Here is a 25503-nt window from a genome sequence, read left to right as displayed (position 1 = left end):
GGCCAGTCTGGGGATAAAGCAAAACCCTATCTCAAAAATACCCAACACACAAAGAAAGGACTGGTGGAATGACTCAAGTGGAAAAGCACCTGCCTAGCAAGTATGAGGCCCTGAATTCAAACCCTAGTACCACCGAAAAAAAAATCCTGGTTCTATCCCATCCTTTATCCTTAAAAATGCAAGTATTTTTAGGCCTTAAAAATTTCTTTTTGAGATTTGTATTCTGCCACACAAATTTCATTGTCCTATCATTATTTACCAATCTTTCTGCTCCACCACTAGCCATTCTGTCATGAACTTACTACTTGTCTTTCTGTCTTTTGCTAGTTTTTGTCTTTAGCTACTTGACACTTAAATGAGCCAAGAACAAAGTTTCTACTTATATATACCTAGGGGGCATTTTCTTGGAATGCCAATTAGAGGATCAGGAAGCAAATAAAGTATAGAAAAATTATGGAAAGAAATTTTCTTTCCTCCTTTGGATAAAATTTTGGTCTCTTGTTTTCTTTCCTACCAGAGCGAGAGATTTTAATTATCACAGCACAACTGCAGCAACACTGGTTTAGCATCTGCTGTGGACCATCACTGTACACTTAGCATACCACTTGGTCTTCAGAACTAGCTTGCTAACTAGACACATTTTATATTCATTTCAGTAAGGAAGTCTCAGAGATGTTTAAAAACAAAAGGATTTGGCAAGTAAGGAATCATGGAGGAGGTATTCTACCAGAGATCCACTGTCTCCAAAGCCTCTCTATATTCTGCAACCTCTAGATTTTAATTCAGAGAACCCAGTGCCATTCAATGCTGGCATTGTTTGCCTTTAGTTTGCCAAGGGCCGGAAAAACATTTTAAAGAAATTTCAACTAAAAAGCAGGTACATAAATAAAAAAGTTTCCTGCCTTATCCTAAGCCACATGCTATCTACAACAAATTTCATTCTCCCTCATTTTAGTAAACAAGGAAGCAGGAGATATAGGTGCAATAATAAAAGATCTATAAAAATGCAATTTTTAGTGACATATATTTCTTGAGGATTTCCTGAGCACTTTGAGCACTTTAAATATTCTTACTTCTCACAGCAGCCCTGTGAAATAACATGATCTACATACAGAAGAGACTGAGGTATAGGAATGTTAAGTAGCTTGTGCAAGGTAGGTGGACAGAGGGTGAAAATGGGAAGTAATGCCTGTATGAACTACACACCAAATAGTTCCACATTCACTAAAATGAGAGTCAGGCAGGCCTTTCAGTTACTCTTTTTATGACACTTTAGTGGTCAAAACACTTCTCTCCCTTCTTTACCTCCTAGCTACTGCTGAGTGTTCTATAGTCTGAGCCCTTTGGGGCTGGACTTTAACGTTTAGCTCAACCAATTACTAAATGTGAAAACTCAGGCAACTTAATTAACTTCTCTGCCTCAGTTTCCTCACATGCAGAATGGATATATCATCACTGCTTACATTATGCTTGTGAAGAAGAACATATAATGCACAGTAAGTATTATACTACTGTGTTCATAAGGGAAATAGATGATGGTAGGTACTCTTTTAGGGTCACATAGAAGACTAGCTCGTACATTGTAAGGTCTGGTTGCTTGTGCTTTCTTTCATCTCTGTGCATGTCACTTATTACCTCAGTCATATTTTGAATTAGGTATAATCCCACAGCACCACCTCAGCTGCTACACATCTCTCACTTTCTGCCAGGGATGCTTCCCAATACTCTAGGTCCCCTTTGTCAGCACCTATCAGGCATCATATTTGCAGGTGTGAGTGAAATATTTCTCCAGGTGGCAGCCTTTGACCAATGAGGAACGGGAACTGGTGAGTAAATGCCTTCATCTTCCTTCTCTTAGGACACCATTTTAAGAACCATTTCAAGTAGGTCCCAGGGATGGAGGGTGAGGGAAACAGTGTTTAGAACTCCTAAAAATAAGTGATTCAAGCTTCTGGAGCTTCATGTGAGTTCCCATGCTCCCCATGAGAGGCCCTTATTCTTGGTGCCAACTTGTTTCCATTTTGTGTACCATTTGGAGCTAAGTAAAGCAGAACAACAGAAAAATAAAATTCATTGGATCACGTATAATACAGATGGGATCTTGTTTGCTTCGGTCTAATGTGACCTAAGTTATTTACCCACAGTAAGAAAATGATACAATTCAACAAATAAAATGTGATGCATAAGAACTCAGCAGATGTGACTCTAAGTCCCTCAATGTTTAATCAGTTCTATGATCTTAGAAAAGATGCTGATCCAGTCTACGTTCCAAATATCTTACTGAAAAATGGAGAGTTGTTGCTTCATTTCTAAACTCTTTTCCTATAAAATTAAAATTGTCAGTCACAACAGCTTTTCACAGCTCCTATTACTATACAAATTTTTTGGAGCAAGTAATAGATTCAATGTTAGTAAAATATTACAACACATCCTATCTGAAATGGACTAGATAACACTTATAATTATAGATTTGTAAATAATTAGAATAAATTTATCATAATTAAGATTAAAATATTGTAACCATTATGTGCATGGTAGACAGGGTGTGGTTTGAAAAAATTCTTTTTATAACAACATACATGTAATTTGATTCTCACACACATCACATCAAAATATTAATTGTATTCACAGTTTTCATTTGGGGAACCAAGAAGAAAATTAAAAGAGATTCTGCCATTTGCTTGTACCCATATGGTAAATACCTAGTTAACATAACACTTTCCATTAAAGAACTTATCTTTCTAACCACCAATTTTCTATTAGAACCCTACAAAACAAACAAAAACACATACTAGAAATGAGAGGTTAAAATGTGTATCTAGGGAGATAAGAAAGACAAATATCAGTACAGATGGGGATAGCTTCTTGTTTTGGAGAAATGTGCTTATGTACTAAACGTCTCGAGGTCAGTAGTAAGTGTCATATTTAATATTTTTGTGTTCTCACTCCAGATTTGTGCACAGTTTCAAATAATTAATCACCAGATATACAAATGTGGCAAGTTTTGAATTGAGAATTAAGATCAATTGTGTTTCATCCAGGATTCCTTCCCTGACTCCCAAGCCTTAGGGAAGGCAAGGTGCTTTTCTTCTTGGACAATGCTGAGATAATTACAAAATTTATTGTGGAATTCTGGAATTCTCTCTTACATGTCCCTTTCCATGAAGTGTATGAAAGGAAGCACTTTTACTTATCTCTTTGTTTTGTGCCCTGGCATAGGGTAGATACAAGACATGTCATGAATTGACAAATGAATAAGTACACAAAAAGAATTTGGAAGCGAGAGAACAATCTGGTTAATTTGGAATTCTTTAACAATGCGGTGTTATTTAAAGCTGGCGAGAGTACTGAGACAAAAGCACAGGAAGTAGACCTAAGGGGACATTTAATTTAGGAGGAGAATACAGAGTAGAGGTGTAATAAAAGTCACTGCAGATGAATTGGGAGAACCAGCAAAACAAAGGATCATGCAAGAAAGAAGAAAGTGGCAAATCACTCTCTAGGTTACTTCATTGTGGTGCATTTATTGCAATTTATAAAATTTTACACTTGTCATGAGTCCTCAGAGTACCATCTTATGTTAATATTCAATTTCAGTTTGGACTTGTATAGTCATAGCTGCCACCTCAGAGAACCTGAGAGACAAGTGAGGCTCTGACAACATAAAACCATGAGTCTGGAATTTCTAATCTTTCTGTGTGGCCTGGAGAAAATTGCTTAGCCTGAATATGCTTCAATTTTGTTTGCACAGTGAAAACATCATCATCCCCCTCATGAGCTGGCTGTTGTATGCAAACACCAATAAAACATTGTGATAAAGCCCTCTGCAAATATGAAGTGCTATTGAAATGTAGAGCAATACACTAGACATCTTTGTTTTCCATCAGACACATCCCATGAGACATTTCCTTCCTTACAGAACATGTACACTCAATGAAGTGTCCATCTGGCAACTCTAACTCTGCCAAGAGTGGAAAGGCAAGTTATTATAAGGTAAACAGCCAAGAGCTTGTGTGCAAAGGTGGTAAATGACACATAGTCCTGCCTGTCTAAAGGGTTAAGATAGGGATCAGTAAAGGATTAGGATGCACCAGAATGTGCAACAAATGTGGTATTTTCCCCAGGGAGAATGAAGGCAGAGAAAATTTCTGGCTACCTGGGCCCCTTTGCTTTCCCTCCAAAAACATTGCACTTGGCTAATGGAGCTATAACTTTGTTTTGATTTCCTGAGTGGTCTTGAGTTACCTAATATCTGGCTTGCTTCCCTAGATGACTGCCTCTTAGATCTCTCCAGTAAAATCATGCTTAAGCCATTTTCATTAGGAGCTGAGTATACATGATCATAAAGGACCTTGTGAAATGCCTTGATTAGGAGAGATCAAAGGCCTGGTTTCATTAGTTTTGCTTTCTTTTCCCCTCCTACTTTGCCTTTGCACTAAACTGTATTAACCTGAGTTAAGCCCAGATCTCCAAAGTTTGTACAATCTGGAAAGGATAACTTTTCCTGAGAAGTCTGGTTATTTTTTTAAAAATTTTTTTGCACACATGGCTTGCAGGTTTTCAGGGCATGGCTTATATGTTGTCTACTCCCTACTCCACCTCTTCTGTGGAGAGAATCCACACCTGCTCTGATCACTGTACTGCTAGGGTTGCTCCTGCAATTCCTTCTAGGGCTGAAAAGGACTTGGATTAACACTATGGCCAAAGCAATTTCCTCAGCAAATTGAGTCATTTCAAACTCACTCAAAGCCAAATCCCTTAACAAAGCTTTGCACCGTGCTGTGGTAAGGATGCTCTCATCAGGGCATACCTGAGTTTAAATTCTAGTTCCTTCACCAATCTGAGCATCAAGTTTCTTACATGTAAATTTAGGATTTGTGCACACTTCTAGGACTGTTGTAAAGACTAAGTGAAATAATGTTTATAAAACAGCACAGTGCCTAGTACACTCAATAAATGATGACCACATGTATCGACCCATTCAGAGCTCACTTCCTGTTCTAGAAAGAAGGGCTGATGAAAACTGTGACACTATTTTCTGGACTTTTTTTTTCCAATTGCTCAGCCAAGGCAGTCTCCAACTTTCTTTTGGATGAATATCCCAGTGAGGAATGGAAGATGTTTCCTTAGATTAGCCATTTTGGAGCCAGACAAACCTCAAGCCATCCCACAGGCACATAGAAGAGGATGTTTGCTGTTGGTCTGAAGAGACTTTTGCACTGTGGGATAGAGGGAGACAGAGTAGAGACAAGTAAGATTTTTCTCTTTAAAAATATTTTCAATTGACATAAATTTTATATAATTATGATGTAAAACAGGATGTTTAAAAATAAATATAAAGGTAAATTAAAATGTACTTGCCTGTGGGGATTGGTAGCAGTGGGAGAGGGGAAGAATGGTGGAGGGGGTGAATTCAAGGATGACATATTTGATATACTGTAAGAGCCTTTGTAAGTGCCACAATGTACCCACTCAGCACAACAATAAAAAATAGGTATAAGGGTAAGCTTATATATATTTATTTATATTAAAATCCAAGGTGGAATTTGGATATTTTCACAACTTAAAGAAGAGAATCTTTTCTTGAAATGTTGGTTAAGTCCCATTTTAATTTTAAGCTAACAAAGTTTTTTTCCACCTTTGCAGTCTTCACAAATTTTCTGTTATTAGTATAGTGACATAAAAATATATGATATTCTTATGTTACTACCAATTATCATTATCAATTTGCAATATTTGCATAGTGTTTACTCTCTGCCCGGCACTATAAAAAGGAATGCATCTATCAGATTTAGAATAATTAAAATGTAAGAGCAGAGAAGGATCCAAGATGGTGCTTAGGTTAGGGAAACAGAATTCCCGCACTCTGTGACTCCAAAATCCCCTCAAGATGTGGGAGCTATACTTGGAAGATAGGCCATCAATGAGAATTGAGCTCTGTGACATCCTGGACCCTGAACCCGTGGAAAGTCTCCCTATGCCCTGCTATGCTGAACCCAAACCAGGAAGTGTCTACCTTGAGAAAAGTGTCACACCATTTCTCCCCACCAGCCAGTTTCAAAGCTGCCTGCATAAACCTGCAGACCCTACAGATGAGAAACACTCACCAGATGCGACTCCCCTACCTTCCCCCCGGGAGCATAATCCAGTGCAGCCCCTGGGCAGATTGAACCTCTGCCTCAACAAAACTGAAAAGCATAAACAGCAGATTGTAATCTAACCCTGACAACAGGATTGGGGTGGAATGCTGAGCTGAACCTGCCCTACAAAATGGGGATGGAGCAAGGACCCGAACTCTCAGTGAACAAAGGCGGGAAAAGTAACAAAAGCTGAGAGGGGGGGTGGGATGACAAACCAAACTCCCAAAGCAGGGCAGGTGGTGGATAGCTGAGCTAGTCTTGCAGGACTGAGGGCTGCACTCACAACTGAATTGCCCCACCTTGCTGGCCAGACAAGAGTTGCAGCTATAAAGCAACACAGTTGCCACCTGGCAAAAACAACAGATCTAACCACCTTGCACAAACTGGCAGGTAGTTACCTCAGGTCCCAATTGCAACTTGCTCTATGGACAGAAGGAGCCAAATACTGCTCACAAGCCAGTCACCTGGTGAGACCACTGCAGGGCTCCTACTTGCAATGGATGGCCCATAAGACAAAAGAAAGCAGAAAAAAGAAAGAAATAAAGAAAAAAAACCTCCAGTTGTCTCTACCCCAAGCTGTCTGACAAAAGGGGCAGCACCCTTCCCCACAAAGCCCAGAACTCCAAGCACCAATAGCAAGATTGGAAACCAAAGGAATAAGTCCAGAACTCTTACCAAGCAGACTGAACTTTTTGTTCTTGCTATGTCTGCTTTCTTTTTCTGTATGATTAACTTTCCATCACTATGTTCTTATCCCCTACACTTTCCCTCTTCTCATGCTACAATCCATTGTTCTCCCTCCTAATTACTCTTTCTGCTCCTTCTTATCCATTCTTTCCCCATGTCTTTGCCTCCCCCACCCTCCATCCTACACTTACCACCCACAGACTAGCCTACTGTACCAACACACACACCCCCAGCCCCCTGCAATCTTTGACACAAGCATCCTCCACTACAACAGCAGAAATACACCCAAACACAAACAAGGGTTACAAAACCCAGCAGCCCCCATGCCTCTTCTCCCACTCACCCCCCTTATGCCCTCCCTTTTAGTGCCACCTTTACCAATTACCCAAGTTTCTATCTCTAGTCAAACAAAAATTAACCCCCATCCAACTCCCACTGTTTATTATCACCAAGGGGTTTTATATATAATAGGTAAACCACTGGTCTGGCATTGAACCTGTGAATTTGGTTTTGCTAATTTACATCTCCACGCCAGGGTCAGAAATCACATCAGACCAGGTTGATGTTAGCTAACAACTAAGTAGTCACAACACAAACATTACATCAAGGGAAAGAAAACAGGCAATGAATACTACCAACTAGCCAATCAAGAACATATTTGTATAGCACCAACTAGAATGATAAGGAGAAAAAGAAGGGATGGAAACTACACTCCTCAAAGAATAATTCAGTCGAGGATCTAGTGGGAAATTTAAAAAAGGATACTCAGTTCCTGACCCCCAACAAAACAATGAAAAATGTCACTAATGAGCACAGTGACACCCACAAAAAAATCCCTCAAAGAGGAAATCATGAAAGAGGTCACTGAGAAACTCATAGGGAAGATATTAGACACAGTTAACCAGAAAGTACAAGATGCACTCAAGAAATTTCAAGACACCAAAATAAAGAACATGAGAAGACACAGAAACAATTAAACTCAGGGAGGACTTCAACACCAAACTGAAATAAATGACACTATAAAAAAAAAGAGATATATGAAATAAAGAAGACAACATAAAATGTAAAAGAGGAGTTGAACAAAGGTATGGAAAAAAGAATCAAACAGAAATTCTGGAAATAAAAAGTCCCTTCAGTCAAACAAAAAACACAATAGAAGGCTACTCTAGCAAACTAGAACAAGTAGAAGACAGAATGTCAGAGATTGAAGATAAAATAGAAATTAAAGAAAAATCAGAAGAACTCTTAGTCAAACAACTGAAGAACTATGAAAGGAATATGTAAGAACTCAGTGACTCCATCAAAAGACCAAGCCTAAGAATCATGGGTATTGAAGAAGGAGAGAAGGTATAAACCAAAGGGATAGGTAATACATTCAATAAAATAGTAACAAAAAATTTCACTAACCTCAAGAAATATTTGCCCATTCAGGTACAAGAAGCCTCCAGGACACCAAAGAGGCTTGGCCAAAAATAGAACCTTCCCATGGCATATTATCATTAAAACAGCAAGCACAGAGAACAGAGAAAGAACACTGCAGGCTGTAAGAGAGGAAAAAGAAATGTACAATGGTAAACACATCAAAATAACAGCAGAATTCACAACAGAAACTTCAAAAACAAGAAGGGCATGGAGTGAGGTATCCTGGGCACTGAATGAGAATAATTTTCAGCCCTAGGATAGCCCAACAAAACTATCATTCAAACAGACAGAGGAATAAAAGTCTTCCATGATAAACAGAAACTAAAACAAAATATGACCACCAAGCCACCACTACAGAAGATTCTACAAGGAATTCTGCACACAGAAGATGAAAACAAACAAAACCACAAGAGGACAGGAAGGATTAAACTGCAGGAGAAGAAAAGATAAGTAACCAGAGAGTAGCATTGATTCATCTGTACACAATCAAACCCTTAACCAACAAAAACAACCAAATGGCAGGATTCAACACATACATATCAATATTAACATTGAACATCAATGGACTGGATTCCCCCATCAAAGACACCCCTTGGCAAACTGGATTTAAAATGAAGATCTGACAATCTGTTATTTACAACAGACCCACCTTATTAACAGAAACAAACACTGTTTTAGGCTGAAAGGCTGGAAGAAGACTTACCAAGCCAATGGCCCCTGAAAACAGGCAGGAGTAGCAATACTTACATCAGACAAAGTAGACATCAAACTTACATTGGTCAAACCAGACAAAGAAGGTCACTTCATACTAATAAAAGGGGCAATGCATCACAAGGAAATAACAATTATCAATCTATATGCACCTAATATCAGTGCTCCCAATTTCATCAAACATACACTAATGGACTTAAAAGCACATACAGACCCCAACACAGTGATAGTGGGAGACTTTAGTACCTCTCTATCACCAATAGATTGGTCATCCAAACAAAAAAATCAACCAAGAAATCCTAGACCTAAATGACACAATAGATCAAATGGACCCAACTGATGTCTACAGAATATTTCATACGGCAACAGCACAATATACATTCTTCTCAGTAGCCCATGGAACTTTCTACACAATAGACAATATTTTAGGGAACAAAGCAAGCCTCAACAAATATAAGAAGACTGAAATAACCCCCTGCATTCTGTCTGATCACAATACAGGAAAACTGAACAACAAAAGCACCAACAGAAAAACCACAAACAATTGGAGGCTGAACAACACATTGCTCAACAATCAGTGGGTCAGAGAATAACTAAGAGAGGAAATCAAAAAGTTCCTGGAATTTAATGGAAATGAGAACACAACCTTTCAGAACCTATGGGACACAACAAAGGTGGTTCTAAGAGGAAAGTTTATAGTCATGAGTGCATATTTTAAAAACACAGGAAGATCTCAAATAAACAACCTAATGCTACATATCAAACTCATAGAAAAATAAGAACAAGAAAACCCAAGACAAGCAGGAAATAATAAAAATGATTGCCAAAATTAATGAAATAGAGACCAAAAAACTATACAAAGAATCAACAAAATAAAAAGCAGTTTCTTTGAAAAACTAAAGAAGATTGACAAGCCCCTGAAAAATCTGACTAAAATGAGGAAGGAAAAGACCCAAATTAGTAAAATTAGAAATGAAAAAAGGGAGATAACAACAAATTCCAGGAAATCATCAAGGAGTATTTTGAGAACCTATCTTTAAATAAATTGGAAAACCTAGAAGAAATGGGCAAATTTCTGGATACTTATGACCATCCCAAACTGAGTCAATGGGATATTAACTCCCTAAACAGATCTACAACACATAATGAAATTGAAGCAGCAATAAAGAGTCTCCCCAAAAAGAAAAGTCCAACACCTGATGGATTCTCTGTTGAATTCTACCAGACCTTTAAAGAAGAACTGATACCAACTCACCTTTAAGTTACCCATGAAATAGAAAGGGAAGTAACACTGCCTAATTCATTCTATGAAGCCAGTATTACACTCATCCCCAACCTGAGCAAGGACACATCCAAAAAGGAGAACTACAGGCCAATCTCCTTAATGAACATTGATGCAAAAATCCTCAATAAAATAATGGCAAACAGAATCCAACAACATGTCAGAAAGATCATTCACCATGACCAAGTCAGCTTAATCCCAGGGATGCAGGGATGGTTCAACATATGCAAATCTATAAATGTAATACAACACATTAATAGAAGCAAAGACAAAAACCACTTGATCATCTCAATAGATGCAGAAAAAGTCTCTGATAAGATTCAACATTGTTTCATGATGAAAGCTCTAAGGAAACTAGGAATAGAAGGAATGTACTGCAACATTATAAAGGCTATATGTGACAAACCTTTAGCCAACTCATTACTCAATGGGGCAAAACTGAAGCCATTTCCCCTAAAGTCAGGAACAAGATGAAGATGCCCATTCTCCCCACTCTGTTCAACATAGTTCTGGAATTCCCAGCCAGAGCAATAAGGCAAGAAGAAGAAATAAAAGAAATACAAATAGGTAAAGGAGTTAAACTATCCCTATTCACAGTTGACATGATCTTATTACCTAAAATAACCAAAAAACTCCACCAAAGAACTTTTAGACACCATAAACTGCTTCAGCAAAGTAGCAGGATACAAAATCAACTTACGGAAATCAGTAGCCTTTCTATACACCAACAATGAACAGATTGAGAGAGAATGTAGGAAAACAATTACATTTACAATAGCCTTAAAAAACCAAATACCTAGAAATAAACTTAACAAAGGATATAAATGACCTCTATAAGGAAAGCTACAAACTATTGAAGAGAGACATTGAAGAAGGCAACAGAAGGTGGAAAGATCTCCCATGCTCATGGATTGGCAGAATCAACAGAGTGAAAATGGCTATACTACCAAAAGCAATGTACATGTTCAACTCAATTCCCATCAAAATCTCAATGACATTCATCATAGAGATTTGAAAATCTACCCTAAAATTTATTTGGAAGTACAAACGACTGTAACTAACCGAAGCAATACTGAGCAAAAAGAGCAATGCTGGAGGTATCACAATACCTGACTTCAAACTATACTACAGAGCCATAGCAATAAAAACAGCATGGTACTGGCACAAAAACGGACATGAAGACCAGTGGAACAGAATAGAGGACCTGGATATGAATCCACACAGCTATGCCTACTTAATTTTTGACATAAGTTCCTAAATGATGTGATTTCCATTATTTCTTCCAAATTTATATTAGATTTTAATCTCAGATTCACTCTCATATCCAATTTATTTAATACTTATCATGCTTACAACTCTGTATATGAGATAAACATTTTCATTTAATTATTTGAATGGATGAACTAAACTTTTGTCCTTTACCTTTACTTCCCATTCCCACTTCACCAAAGATACTTGTAGTAAAAATGTAAAATAAAATCTTACCCTTATGCCTCCAACTGCCTCTTCTCTAAGGGTGATTAAAGATATATCCAGAAGCATATAATTGAATAGCTAAAGCCTTTGGGATACTCCCATAGACAGAGACAGAGCTCATGCATTTTAATTAATCCTTTTATTTCTAGACTTTAAGACTTTACCTACAAAAATGTAGAATGACCATGGCTCCTATTTATAAAGTTTAAGACATCTACACTTTAAATGCACAGAATATTATAGGCTTCAATTCTTAGGGATCACCAACTGATTTCTGAGGACAATGTTTACATAATATTACTTAATAATAATATTAATTAGTGTCCCCAATACACTTCGAGTTTTCAAGGACAAGATGACACCTATTTTCTTTGGATATCAAGGTTAGTATAATGGTAAGTATGAAAGGCAGTAAAATGTTTCTACTAGCTGGCCGAAAGAATATATAAATGAATATCATCAATGTGTAACAGCTATCTGAGGATTTTTTAAATACATTTATTCACATGTGCATACATTGTTTGGGTCATTTCTCTCCTTCCCTCTCCCCCCCCACTCCCTGCCTCAGATCCAGACAGGTCTCATTCAAAAATTATCACTAATTTTTTTGAAGAGAAGACATAAGCATAATAAGGAAGACAAAACATTTTTGCTGGTTGAATTAAGGATAGCTATACAAACGGTGTCTTTTGATGGGTGAATTAAGTCCATTGACATTAAGTGTTAGTACTGATAGGTATGTGGTGATTCCTGCCATTTAGTTATCTTAGTTGTTTGAAGGTTTGATTGTGTGTACCTAACTTGATGTTACTCTCTACTGTCTTGCTTTTTCTTATCCTGTGGTTTGGTGCTGCCTGCCTTTTCATGGTTAAGTTGGGTGTCACTTTCTGTGTGCAGGATCCCTTGCAGAATCTTTTGTAATGGTGGCTTTGTGGTCACATATTGTTTTAGTTTCTGCTTATCATGGAAGACTTTTATTGCTCCATCTATTTTGAATGATAGCTTTGCTGGGTAGAGTATCCTGGGGTTGAAGTTATTTTCATTCAGTGCCCGGAAGATCTCACCCCACGCTCTTCTTGCTTTTAATGTTTCTGTTGAGAAGTCTGCTGTGATTTTGATGGGTTTACCTTTGTATGTTACTTGTTTTTTCTCTCTTGCAGCCTTCAATATTCTTTCCTTAGTTTCTGAACTTGTTGTTTTAATGATGATATGTTGTGGAGTAGTTCTATTTTGATCTGGTCTGTTTGGTGTCCTGGAGGCCTCTTGCATTTGTATGGGAATATCTTTCTCTAGATTTGGGAAATTTTCCATTATTATTTTGTTGAATATATTACGCATTCCCTTCGCTTGCACCTCTTCTCCTTCTTCGATGCCCATGATTCTCAAGTTTGGTCTTTTGATGGAGTCGGTGAGTTCTTGCATTTTCTTTTCACAGGTCTTGAGTTGTTTAATTAATAGTTCTTCGGTTTTTCCTTTAATTACCATTTCATCTTCAAGTTCTGAGATTCTGTCTTCTGTTTGTTCTATTCTGCTGGATTGGCTTTCCGTTTTGTTTTGCAGTTCTGTTTCGTTCTTTTTTCTGAGGCTTTCCATATCCTGGCTGTTTTCTTCTTTATTGTTGTCTATTTTTGTCCTGAGTTCATTTATCCATTTATTCATTGTGTTCTCTCTTTCACTTTGGTGTTTATACAGTGCTTCTATGGTTTCCTTTATTTCTTCTTTTGCTTTTTCAAATTCTCTATTTTTATTGTCTTGGAATTTCTTGAGTGTCTCCTGTACATTTTGGTTGACCCTATCCAGTATCATCTCTATAAAATTCTCATTGAGTACTTGTAGTATGTCTTCTTTTAAATTATTCTTGTAGGCTTCATTGGGTCCTTTGGCATAGTTTATCTTCATTTTGTTGGAGTCTGGCTCTGAGTTTCTGTTCTCTTCATTCCCCTCTGGTTCCTAGCATTGCTTCCATGTACAAATGTTTTACAACCCAAGTTGATTCATCTCTAACTGATCTTTACACTGGTTCCTGATCCCCTTCTCATGATAACCTTTGCAGCTTTAAGGTTTCTGTATTAGTTCCTCTGGAGTGGGGACATCAAACACTTTCATGTTTTGGGTTTTCTACCTATTCCTATATCTCCCGTATGTGCTCTCCCCTTGTCATGTGATCCAAGTCCAACAACATTGCTGAATTTGCCCTAGATCTAAAGTCCACATATGAGGGAGAATGTACGATTTTTGGTCTTCTGAGCCTGGTTGACATCGCTCAGAATGATGTTCTCCAGTTCCATCCATTTACCTGCAAATGATAAGATTTCATTCTTCTTTATGGCTGAGTAAAATTCCATTGTGTACAAGTACCATTTTCTTATCCATTCGTCAGTAGTGGGGCATCTTGGCTGTTTCCATAACTTGGCTATTGTGAATAGTGCTGCAATAAACATGGGTGTGCAGGTGCCTCTGGAGTAAGCTGTGTCGCATTCCTTCGGGTATATCCCCAGGAGTAGGATTGCTAGATCATATGGCAGGTCTATGTTTAGATTTTTAAGAAGTCTCAAAATTTTTGTTGTTGTACCAGCTTCATTCCCACCAGCAGTGTAAGAGGGTTCCTTTTTCCCCACATCCTCACCAACTCCTGTTGTTGGTAGTGTTGCTAATGATGGCTATTCTAACAGGGGTGAGGTGGAATCTTAGTGTGGTTTTGATTTGCATTTCCTTTATGGCCAGCATTTTTTCATGTGTTTTTTTGGCCATTTGAATTTCCTCTTTTGAAAAAGTTCTGTTTAGTTCAGTTGCTCATTTCTTAATTGCTTCATTGATTTTAGGAGAGTTTAGTTTCTTAAGTTCTCTATATATTCTGGTTATCAGTCCTTTGTCTGATGTGTAGCTGGCAAATATTTCCTCCCACTCTGTGGGTGGTCTCTTCAGTTTAGAGACCATTTCTTTTGTTATGCAGAAGCTTTTTAATTTTATGAAGTCCCATTTATTCATCCTTTCTCTTAGTTTCTGGGCTGCTGGAGTTCTGTTGAGGAAGTCTTTGCCTATACCTATTCATTCCAGAGTGTTTCCTGTTCCTTCCTGTACTAACTTCAGAGCTCAGGTCTAATATTTAGGTCCTTGATCCATTTTGAGTTGATACTAGTACAGGGTGATAAACATGGATCTAGTTTCAGTTTCTTTCAGATGGGTAACCACTTTTCCCAGCAACATTTGTTGAAGAGGCTGTCTTTTCTCCATTGTATATTTTTGACACCTTTGTCAAAAATGAGGTGGGTATAGTTGTGTGGATTCATATCTGGGTCCTCTATTCTGTTCCACTGGTCTTCATGTCTGTTTTTGTGCCAGTACCATGTTGTTTTTACTGCTATTGCTTTGTAATATAGTTTGAAGTCAGGTGTTGTGATACCTCCAGCATTGCTATCTGTGGGAATTTGGTGATGGTTAATTTTATGTGTCAACTTCGATGGCATACAGGGTACCCAGATATTTAGATAAACATTATTTCTGGATATGTCTTGGAGTATATTTCTGGATATGATTAAAACTTGAATCAGTAGACTGAGTAAATGAGATTGATCTCTGTAATGTGGTGGGCCTCATCTAATCTGTTGAAGGCCTGAATAGTACAAAAAAATCTAGTTAGACTGATCTAACTACCTTTGAGCTGGGTCATGGGTCTTTTCTTGTCTTTAGACTCTGACTTGAATTTGAACTGGAACATGAACCATTGGCTCTTCTGGTTCTCTGACTTTCAAACTTGGACAACAGTACTTTGGCTCTAAGGTCAGATTTCTGTTTCACTGATTTTATTATTTTCCCATTATTAATATCAGTCAGTCATACCCATTTCTATTTTCCTCCTTCCATTTTGTTTATGTTTATTGTGCTCTTTTCTGTTTTCTTGTAGTAGGAACTTAGATTATTTATTTGAGATAATTCCTCGTTTCCAATGTAAAGATCTAGTGCTACAAACTTCCCCCTCAACACTGTGTTAGCTGCATTCCACATGTGCTGAAATAGTATATTTTTGTTTTCCTCCAGTCCTATGTGTTAATTATTCCATTGAGACTTCCTTTTTGATATATGAGTTACTTAGAAAGTTGTTTAATTTTAACTATATAGAGATTTTCCTGTGAGCTTTCTGTTATTAGTTTCTAATTTGATTCTGTCATGACCAGAGAATACTATATGTATTTCAATTATTTTAAACAAGTTGAAGTTTGTTTTGAATTTCAATACATTGTCTATCCTGGTGAATGTTCTGTAAGAGCTTAAAACAAACATGTATCCTGTTCTATTTAAATGTAGCATTCAATATATGCCAATCAGGTGTTGTTGGCTGATTATCTTATACAATGGGTTGATTAGAATATAACTCCACTGTAAATTAAGAAGCATATTCATTGCTTCATGTACTTTGAAGCTTTAGTATGTGATCCACCTGTATTTAGGATCTTTATGGCTTTTCCAGAGACTATTCCTCTTATCATTCTGTAATGGCCATTGTTCTATAGCAATTCACTTGCTCTAAAGTCTACTTTCTCTGATAATACTGGAGCCACTATTGCTTTTTTGGCCAGAATTTGAATGACATAAATTTCCATCCATTCTTTCACCTTCAATATACTTATATCATTGAATTTGAAGTATGAGATATTTAAGCAGAATACAGTTGGGTCACAGTTTTTCTCTTTCTTAACCACTTTCCTCTGCCATGTAATGGATGTTTTCAGACCATTTAGATTCACACTGATTTTCTAGGGTTTAAGTCTTCTATTTTACTATTTGTTTTCTCTGTGTTTCTCATTCCTCTATATGTCATTTTTGCCTTATTGTAAGATTCTCTAAACATTTTTTTGTGCATCCTTCTAGATTTATTTACAGCTTTTTCTGAGTGTATTGTTTTTTAGCATTTGCTTGGTAGTTGCTTTGGGTAATACAATAGGCCTATGTAACTTATCACCATCTTCTGGTATCGGCATTTTGCCACTTCTCTTCAATTGTGCACACTTTTCTTTTATCAACATCCCTTTGTCCTCCCATTTAAATGTCACTGTTTTAAGGTCAGATAGTACTGTATAATTATTTCAGTCTTTACATGTGGAAAATTCATGAGGAAAAGGCTAGTCTACTGTATTTACACATATTTCTGATCTTTCTGTTATTTTTCTTCATTCTACATGCTCCAAAGTTACAGTAAACATTTCTTTTATGTTAAAGAAGTTTATTTGGCCATCTAAAGAAGATAGATCTGATGGTGGCAAATTCACTTAGTTTTCAGTTCCACCTGAGAATGTTTTATTTATCACCCTTCATTGCTGAAGGATATGTTTTGTTGGATATAAAATTTATTATTTACAGGGTTCTTTTCTTCCTTGCCTTGCCTTTTTCCTTTTCTCCCCTCCTTTCTCTTCTCCTCCCCTCTCCTCCCCTTCCTTTCCCTTCTCTTCCCTTTCTTCTTTCTCTCCACAAAAGAGGAAAAACTACTATGCCTTTCCTTCTGGTCTTCATGGATTCAGAAGAGAAATCTGGTATCATTTGAACTGTCTACTGCTCAAATGTGTTGTTTTTCTCTGGTTACTTTCAATATTTTGTACAGTGTTTAGATTTCAGAAATTTAGTTATGTTTGCCTTGATGTTTCTTTGTTATTTATCATGTTTTGAGAAGTTTTTAGTTCTACAATTTCTATTTTGTTCTTTTACATAACATATTTCTTTGCTGAGGTTTTATGTGTTTAATAGAATTAATGAATGCTTGTTGAAACATTTTTATGATGGTTGCTTTGAAATCCATGTAAGATAATCTCAACATTGATTGTTCTCAGTGTTGGTAGTATTTGACTATGCTTTTTATTCAAGATGAGATTTTCCTAGATTTTGGTGTGATGGGTAATTTCCAGGACATTAAGGCCATGGGAGACTTTGGGTCTTATTTAAAATAGTTGTTTGGCATTCCATCACTCTATTTCTGTTTAGCACATATGTCTGAGACCACTTTTGTGAGCTTTGATCCCAATATAGTATAATTTTCAGAGAACTTTTGGTGTGATTTAGGTCTGTTTGTTTTATCTGGTACCACTGGGTCTCCCATTGGTCTTAGATGGTTCTGCTTAATTGTTGCTAGCTGGGTCACTTGGTGCCTCCTGAAGGAAGGGAGCCTGTCCTGCAGAAACAAAGAGCAATTTCCAAATGGGGCATGTTTTAGCTGGGTCCCTCTAATTCTGAGGGAAGAAGAGTATTTCCCAGGCTGTGTTGTAGCATGATTCCCAATGCAGATGCACTTGAGGAGGTTGCAGCAGGAAGGAGTATGCTTCCCTTTGGCTGTATATTGCCAGTGGAGTTTCCAAATGATTCCTTTTGCCATTTCTTCTGGCTTCTTCTGGTTTGCATGGCAGAACTTCCATCTAATATGGAGAGAAATAAGCCTATCTGGATCACCTCTGTTTGGGCATTATGAAATATCCAACTTGGATCACCTTCCTCCATTGGATGTGGTTTATAAGATAAGTTCTTGCTGTGTTGTTGTAGTGCTGGGATCCCTACTCAGAATGTACTCCTTGGATACTCCCTGTAGAGCTATCTTAAACAAACAAAATCACTCTTTTTCAAAAATGAAGAACTGGAAGGTAAAACAGCTCCTGTGTAAGGGTTAGTACAGGTGGTAGGGGGAGGATATAAGGAAAGAGTGTAGGAGGGTGAATGTAGTGGAAATATTAAGTACTTATGAATGCAAATGGAAAAATGAGGCATGTTGAAACTACACCAGGAAAGGGAGACAAAGGAGGATGATAGAAGGTAAATTCAACATTGATATATTGTAAGAACTTTTGTAAATGTCACAATGTACACCCAGTACAACAATAATATAATAAAAAGAAGAAAAATCTCCCTGGTTGACTCTTGCATTATTTCCAGATTTTATAGTTATACTTAGTGGAGAAAAGCAGCGTGAGACAAGTCCACACTATTTTGTACAGACTGAAAGTCTCATGTTCATGTCTAAAAATTCTTTTACACTTGTTATAGATTTTTAGACTTGCATGAATTCTTAACAGAAGTATGTTACCATTCTTATCTTTGCTGTATGAGGCATGTCTTTTCCCTACACTCTGACTGATTTTAGGATTTTCTATTTATAACTCATTTAAAGCAATTTGATTATGGTGGGCTTTGGTATAGTTTTGTCCCTCCTTATTATAATGAGAATTTATTGTGTTTCTCAAGTCTGCAGGTGTTTACTTTTCATCAAATTCTGAGAAATTTTGGCCATATTTATTCAAATATTTTTTCCTATATATTTCTCTGACTTTGCCCCAAATGTACTTGTATTAGTTTGGAAAGAGGCAATCATTGTATATGTATTGTGTCAGGGCAAAGTTCAAAAACTAATCCTGGGAAGCCACATGTAAAAATAAATAATGTAAAAATATTTAAGAGTGTATGGTAGATGTTTATACAAAGTTAAGGCTGAGCACTGGAGTCAGTTTACCTAGGTCATGTTCTACTACTGTATGGTTGTACAAATTTCTTAATTTCTCAATGTCTCTATTTCCTCACCTATAAACACAAAAATATTTGCTATCTGAGAGGATGGCTTTAACAGTAAGAGTTAATAGAGGCCCAGTACTTTGAAGATGTCTGGCATAGGAAGAAATGAATAAGAGAAGGGAACAAATAAGACGTAGAAAAGTAAAACAACACTCTCAAGTTGACACAGCCAGGGAATGAAGGAATTGGGGTCTTCCACCCAATTCTATCAGCCTCCATTGCCTGTGTTCTTCCCCATTATTTTAGTGTTTTTCAAATCTGAGTAATGGACAGATATATCCTTTTCAGAGGAAACAAAATTTCTGTTTAATACCAATGTTTCTTTAAATGACTTTAATTAGAATATTGTTAAAATATGTAGAAATCTAAATCTACTTAAAACTTCTTGTGCATGTAAGTTACTTAAGCTATGAAATTCAAACAGATTTACTGATTAAATGCAGACAAAAATGCAACACAGTAAAATTCAATGTTCTAACATTTACTTAATGTGATGAATGGTGTTCTTTTCTTTAAACTAAAAACCACTCAGAAATGAGCATGGTACTCACTGTTAAGGTTTAAGTTCTTTTGTGGTCATCATGCCCATATATCTGTGAGCCATGAGATCAGTCAATTTTCCACACTCATCTCTTTTCCATCTGCTGTCAAACCATAGCATGACATCATTTGGGCCTTGCTTAGCAGAAATTCACCATCTACATAGTAATTCTGCCTCCATTTTTCTCTTCATTTTGCCCAGGATAAAGTAGAACTACTTAAGTACAAAAAATGCAAAACAAAAACACTGGGTTTTTTTTTGGTGTTACTGGGTTTGAACTCAAGGCCTCACACTTGCTAGGCAAGTGCCCTACCACTTGAGCCACTCTGCCAACCCTCAACAACAGTACTAAGGTCTCCCAATTTCAGGTAATTTTTGTTGGTGAGGTTTCTATCAGGTGGTCTAAAATGTGCCTATGCAAACATTTTTAGTTTGCCATTGATATGAGATGCTCAAATTGACAGTTCTCCTGGGATACACAAAAGGATCCCCAGAAAATCAAAAGTTCTAGGTTAGTAATTTTGATTTGCTCTTTGCTCATCTGCCTGTTGTCTTCTCTTGTCTAGTTTATGCCAAAAATGGCATAAAATAATGCTTGAGTCATGCTAAAGGAGAACTGAACAAAAGGAGGTAGGAAGCAACACTGATTTATTATCACAAATTTTTATGCAATAGAAAGTGACAAAGATGTTCTTTTTGAATATGTAAAGTTAATGATGTTGGAAAGAGATGGTTTTCACTTATGACTTAGTTTAGTAGTTGAGAAAAAAGGCATCATAGTTCATAGGCGACTATTATTTTACTCATTTCAAGGAGATAACTATCAATTATTGTTTATCTAGAATAGTATTATTTATAATACACCTTCTACTCTACATTGTTCCTGAATTTCTTCCTTAAACTAAATTTTTTTTCCTCAAAGGCAAGGAAACTCAAACTTTCACAACATTTGTAATAAATATTAAGAGCATGGGGCTTTGGACTTAATTTCACCTTCACTTCTTTGTTTTCTTGCTCCATGGCTGTGAAAAAAGTTTATAAACTCCCTAAGCAGCAGAATCCTTATGTGTAAAATGAGGAAGACAGTGCCCTTTTTTTGGCATTATTTTGGGTGAGAGGGTTTTAGAGTTTGAACTCAAGGCCTAGCGCTTGCTAGGCAAGCGCGCTGCCACTTGAGCCATTCATCCAGCCTTTTTCACTTTTGGTTATTTTTCAGATAGGGCCTTGGCTTTTTGCTTGGATTGTCCTCAAACCACAATTCTCACATCTCTGCCTCCCAAGTAGATGGGATTATAAGTATGAGCCAGTATACCCAGCTTGTCATTTTATTTTTTTTATTTTAAAAAATTGACTCATATGTGCATACATTGTTTGGGCTATTTTCCCCCTTGCCCCCTCCCTTGCCCCTCCCTCTCCCCTCCATCCCTTTTGCTTCCAGGTAAAACCTATTCTGCTTTCTTCTCCAATTTTGTTGAAGAGAAGACATAAACAATAATAAGACATAGCGTTTTTGCTACTTTGACATAAGGATAGCTATACAGAGAGATTCCTAGCATTGCTTCCATGCATATGTGTATTATAACCCAAATTGGTTCATCTGTACCAGACCTCTTCACTATTTCCAGGTCACCTTCCTATAGTGACCTCTGTTGTTTTAAGGTTACTGTATTAGCTCTTCTGAAGTGGACACATCGAACACTTTCAAGTTTTGGGTTTCCTACCTTTCCCTGTTCCTCCTATATGTGTTCTCTTGTGGTTTTATTTTAAAGAAAAAAAAAGAGGGCACAATTTGTAACTCCGTGGTTGAGTGTGTGTTTACCATGCATGAGGTTCAATACCAAACACCAGAAAAAAAATAATAATAAAGATTAAGAGTTACATTAACAGCTTGATATATTTCTGTATACCATTAATGATATCAAACACTTATTCTTTGTCATATACTTTTTCAAATACTTTACATATGAACTGAAGTAATTCTCATTTAACAACTTTGTGAGTTATTTTTTATTCCCACTTGATTTGGAAACTAAGAGACAGAAGCATTAAGCGATCTGTGCTTACCCAGCAGGTATATAATGGAGGTAGAATTTATACTTAGACTTCTGTACTCTGCATTCCAGAGTCTGTGATTATGGGAAGGCTCAACACTCCTTCCAAACTGGGTAGCGACTAGTCCTGTAACTGGACAGAGGGATTCTCTTTGCTTAACTGCATCATCTTTCCATCCCACCTCATCCTCCTTGGTCTTTCAGACTTTCATCAGCTCTTTTCTCAGATACTGCAAGATCACTTAAACCTTGCCCCTGCTTACAGTCTTAATGTCACTTACCCAGAACAATATTTAACAAATCACTCCTCTTTCTCATTACAGTCTTTCTAAGGTTAATCATCATCATCAAAATGCTACCATGATCTGTGCTCCCTTTTCCTTTCTAACCTTACCTTTTCTACTTCTTTGCAAATTCAACATTCTGGAAATCAGAATATTTTACTTTCTTAACTGTATCATGCAGTTTCATCATACTTTGAAGCATTTTTCTCCTGTTGATTTTACTATGTTTCTATAAAAAACTGAATGCTTTATAATCTTTAAAACTCATTTTAAATATCCTTTTCTACAGAAAGTCTTTTCTGACATCCTTTCCTGCACCTCCTGAATTCTAGATGTGATTATATTCATGACTATGATGCAGTAGAGTAATACAGCATATTCTGATTCTGAAAAAAATAAGGTTTCAAAGAATACGTGTGGAACTGTGGCATGGACTTGGGATATCCAAGTTGCTTGGGGAAAGTATTAAAGAGCAATTGAACTAAATATTATCTCTGAATTTTCTGCTGGAGCAATAAAGTGTTGAGTAAATCCAACTCTAGTTACATTCACCTATCAAGAAAACTTTGTGATCAGCAAGACTCAGAACTTGTTACTCAGACATTCCCACCTCTTTCTTCTCCCTCCCAACCCCTACTTCTTGTTATTACATTCATATTTGTCAAAAAAAATTGGCCTTTATGTATCTAATTCATTTACACTTGACTCATCAAAACATTTTGTAAGCAAGGTCTGATGTCCAAGATTTCTGGAGCCTCGTTTGGAGAACTGAGAGATTGTTTTTGGCCAAGTAAATGGAAACTCCGCATAACTTAGGATGGTTAAAGCAATCAAAATATATGCATAATTTTCTGACATGTGCCCCTTGTTCTTGTGTTATATATCCATGCACTGGGATGGTTTTCAATTTCTCCCTAAAGGTAAAGTCCAGGAGTGGTAACTATACAACATGACTTAGGAAACCCTTCTTAAAATATTACATAGTTGCCTGGGCCTTAATGGAATTTCTTTGCCCTTGGTGTCTTGAACACTTCAATCAAAAGGCACCACCTCCTATATAAGAGCTAATCTGGGTTAAGGGTTTTGGTCAAGATGATACTGGACTTACTGCCAGCTCAGGTAGATCAAGGTTCTTCCTGCCAAACCACCTGGATTCTTGCTTGTGCCTGTTCCATTCAGTCAGACCCAGTTTGTAGAGGAATGGGGGAGCTTTAGCAACAATAATGCAATCCATCTGTCCTAGCATAAATGTCTGTTTTTGCTGCATAGCCCTAAGTCATTTATTCTAAGATTGCAAATTATATTTCAGCAGCTCAACAAATAGTTCATTGTACAACTGACTTGGGCACTTAATTAGAAACTGAAGTACTTTTCTCATTGTATATAATATTATAATGGCCCTTTTCTTCCATTATCCAAATGTTGTAGCTAATTAATCTTGTAAGATGTCTTGTGCAGTACACTACGGAAATACTGTGACTGTTTACAAGCTGGACAATTATGGCCTTTTTGGAGAAAAGAGTTTTAGAGAATATTTCCTTAATATTTCTTCCTGGACACTTCCTCTATCCATACCAAAACTCAGGATGTCCTAACCTGAAAACCCCCACAACAGTAACAAAGCCCCTGCCTGATTACTAACCCCTCTTGGATGCTTCCTTTCTGGAAACTCATTTTCAGTTCTCTGCCATTGCAAGTCACTAGAGGGAAAATAATCTTATTGTTTCAGAGCCAGAGAGCAGAAATTCAATCCAATCACCTCTTTGGATACGTTGATACCGTGACATCCCAATTTGTCATTCCTATGCCTAATTACCTTCTTGTACTACTCATTAACTGTTAGAGAAAAGAGGGTATAGCCACATATTCCCTGACTCTAAATATCTGCAGAACTAGAAACTCAGTCATCTAATGCCAAACATCTGGAAATACGACTACATCCTGATATTTCCCTTCTTATTCCACTTTCAGCCAGATGTTTAAATCACATAGAAAACACCTTATGTTTCTAAATAGAGTCTCAAACGTATTATGCTTCTTTAGATTGGAAGCATGGGAAGACAAAGGCCTAGAACTATGTATTTGAAATCTATGCAACCATGAAGGATATAAGTAAGGTGAATGTAAACTCATTCATAAAAACTCAGAATATGAGAAACATTCTTTAATACTTGTGAGAGCTTTCAAGCCACACACAAAAAGACAACTCAGTTGAGAATAAACATATGGATCACATTAACCCAAATGCACAGGATGAAGATACACATGCTAATTCAAACATATTTACATACATTCACAGATGATTGACAGAGTTATTAAAGGAAACAAAAATATTTGGGATATATTACCAACTTTTTTACTTTGGTGTCACAGTCATTCTGACTTTTAGCACACATCTTTTACCCATACACAGTCTGTATCCTTACACTAAGCTGGTTGAAATCTAATCTGGCAATTATTACTTGCATGGTAGCTGCTTATAATTACTTGTTGAATGAATAGTAATACATACAGTGCTTTAAAGTACATAAACTCTTGCATATTCATCCTCATTTTATTATAATTATAATTGTTTGATATTTGAAAGGAAGATGACTCCAAGGAAATCAAGATAGAGATAGTATGGGGAGAGAATGACTATGAGAGAATCATTGCAAGTTGTACTCGGGAGTCAGGTTTGTCTAGATCCTAACTCTACAGACCACAAGATTCAGCACTTCAGATGCATTATTTAAACTCTCCAAACTTTATTTCCTTGTATGTAAAATGGGAATAGTGAAAGAGTTTACTTTTAAGAGTTTCTGTGAGAATTAATAAGATATCCCATGACACATATTTCCCAGTTCTTAGAGCCCAGCAAATTTTCAATACATATTACTTGGAGATAAGGAACTTTATTTTAAATAAATTGAATAGTCTAATTGTCATACAACACATGATTGGCTAATTATAGTGCTGAGAATCAAGCACAATTCTTTTGACTCTGAACCTTGTGTTCTTCCATGTGTCTGGCATATGCTATTTTGACCAAGGACAAAAGACTAGGCTGAGTTGTTCAAAAAGAAGGAAGTCTGGCATTTGATGTCTGGATGATTTCTTCCATACATTGACAGATATGAGCTCTATATAAGTCATTAAGCATTGTATATTTAAATAGACTTCTGTTTGCTTTGTGATAAAAATATCCAATTTATTTTTGATTGATGACAGTTGACCATATGTTTGAATTTGTGATCTCACCACACTCTTTTTTGCAAAGTGTTTGCCATTTAGTAAATAGATTCTATGTACAGTTATAAATAACAACAAATATTTGCATTTATATGAGCTGTTTTATGGTTAGAAGAGGATTAGACCAAATGAT

This window comes from Castor canadensis, chromosome 3, assembly GCF_047511655.1.
Source record: "Castor canadensis chromosome 3, mCasCan1.hap1v2, whole genome shotgun sequence".
In the NCBI taxonomy this organism is placed as follows: Eukaryota; Metazoa; Chordata; class Mammalia; order Rodentia; family Castoridae; genus Castor; species Castor canadensis.
This window is presented reverse-complemented; position numbering follows the sequence as displayed.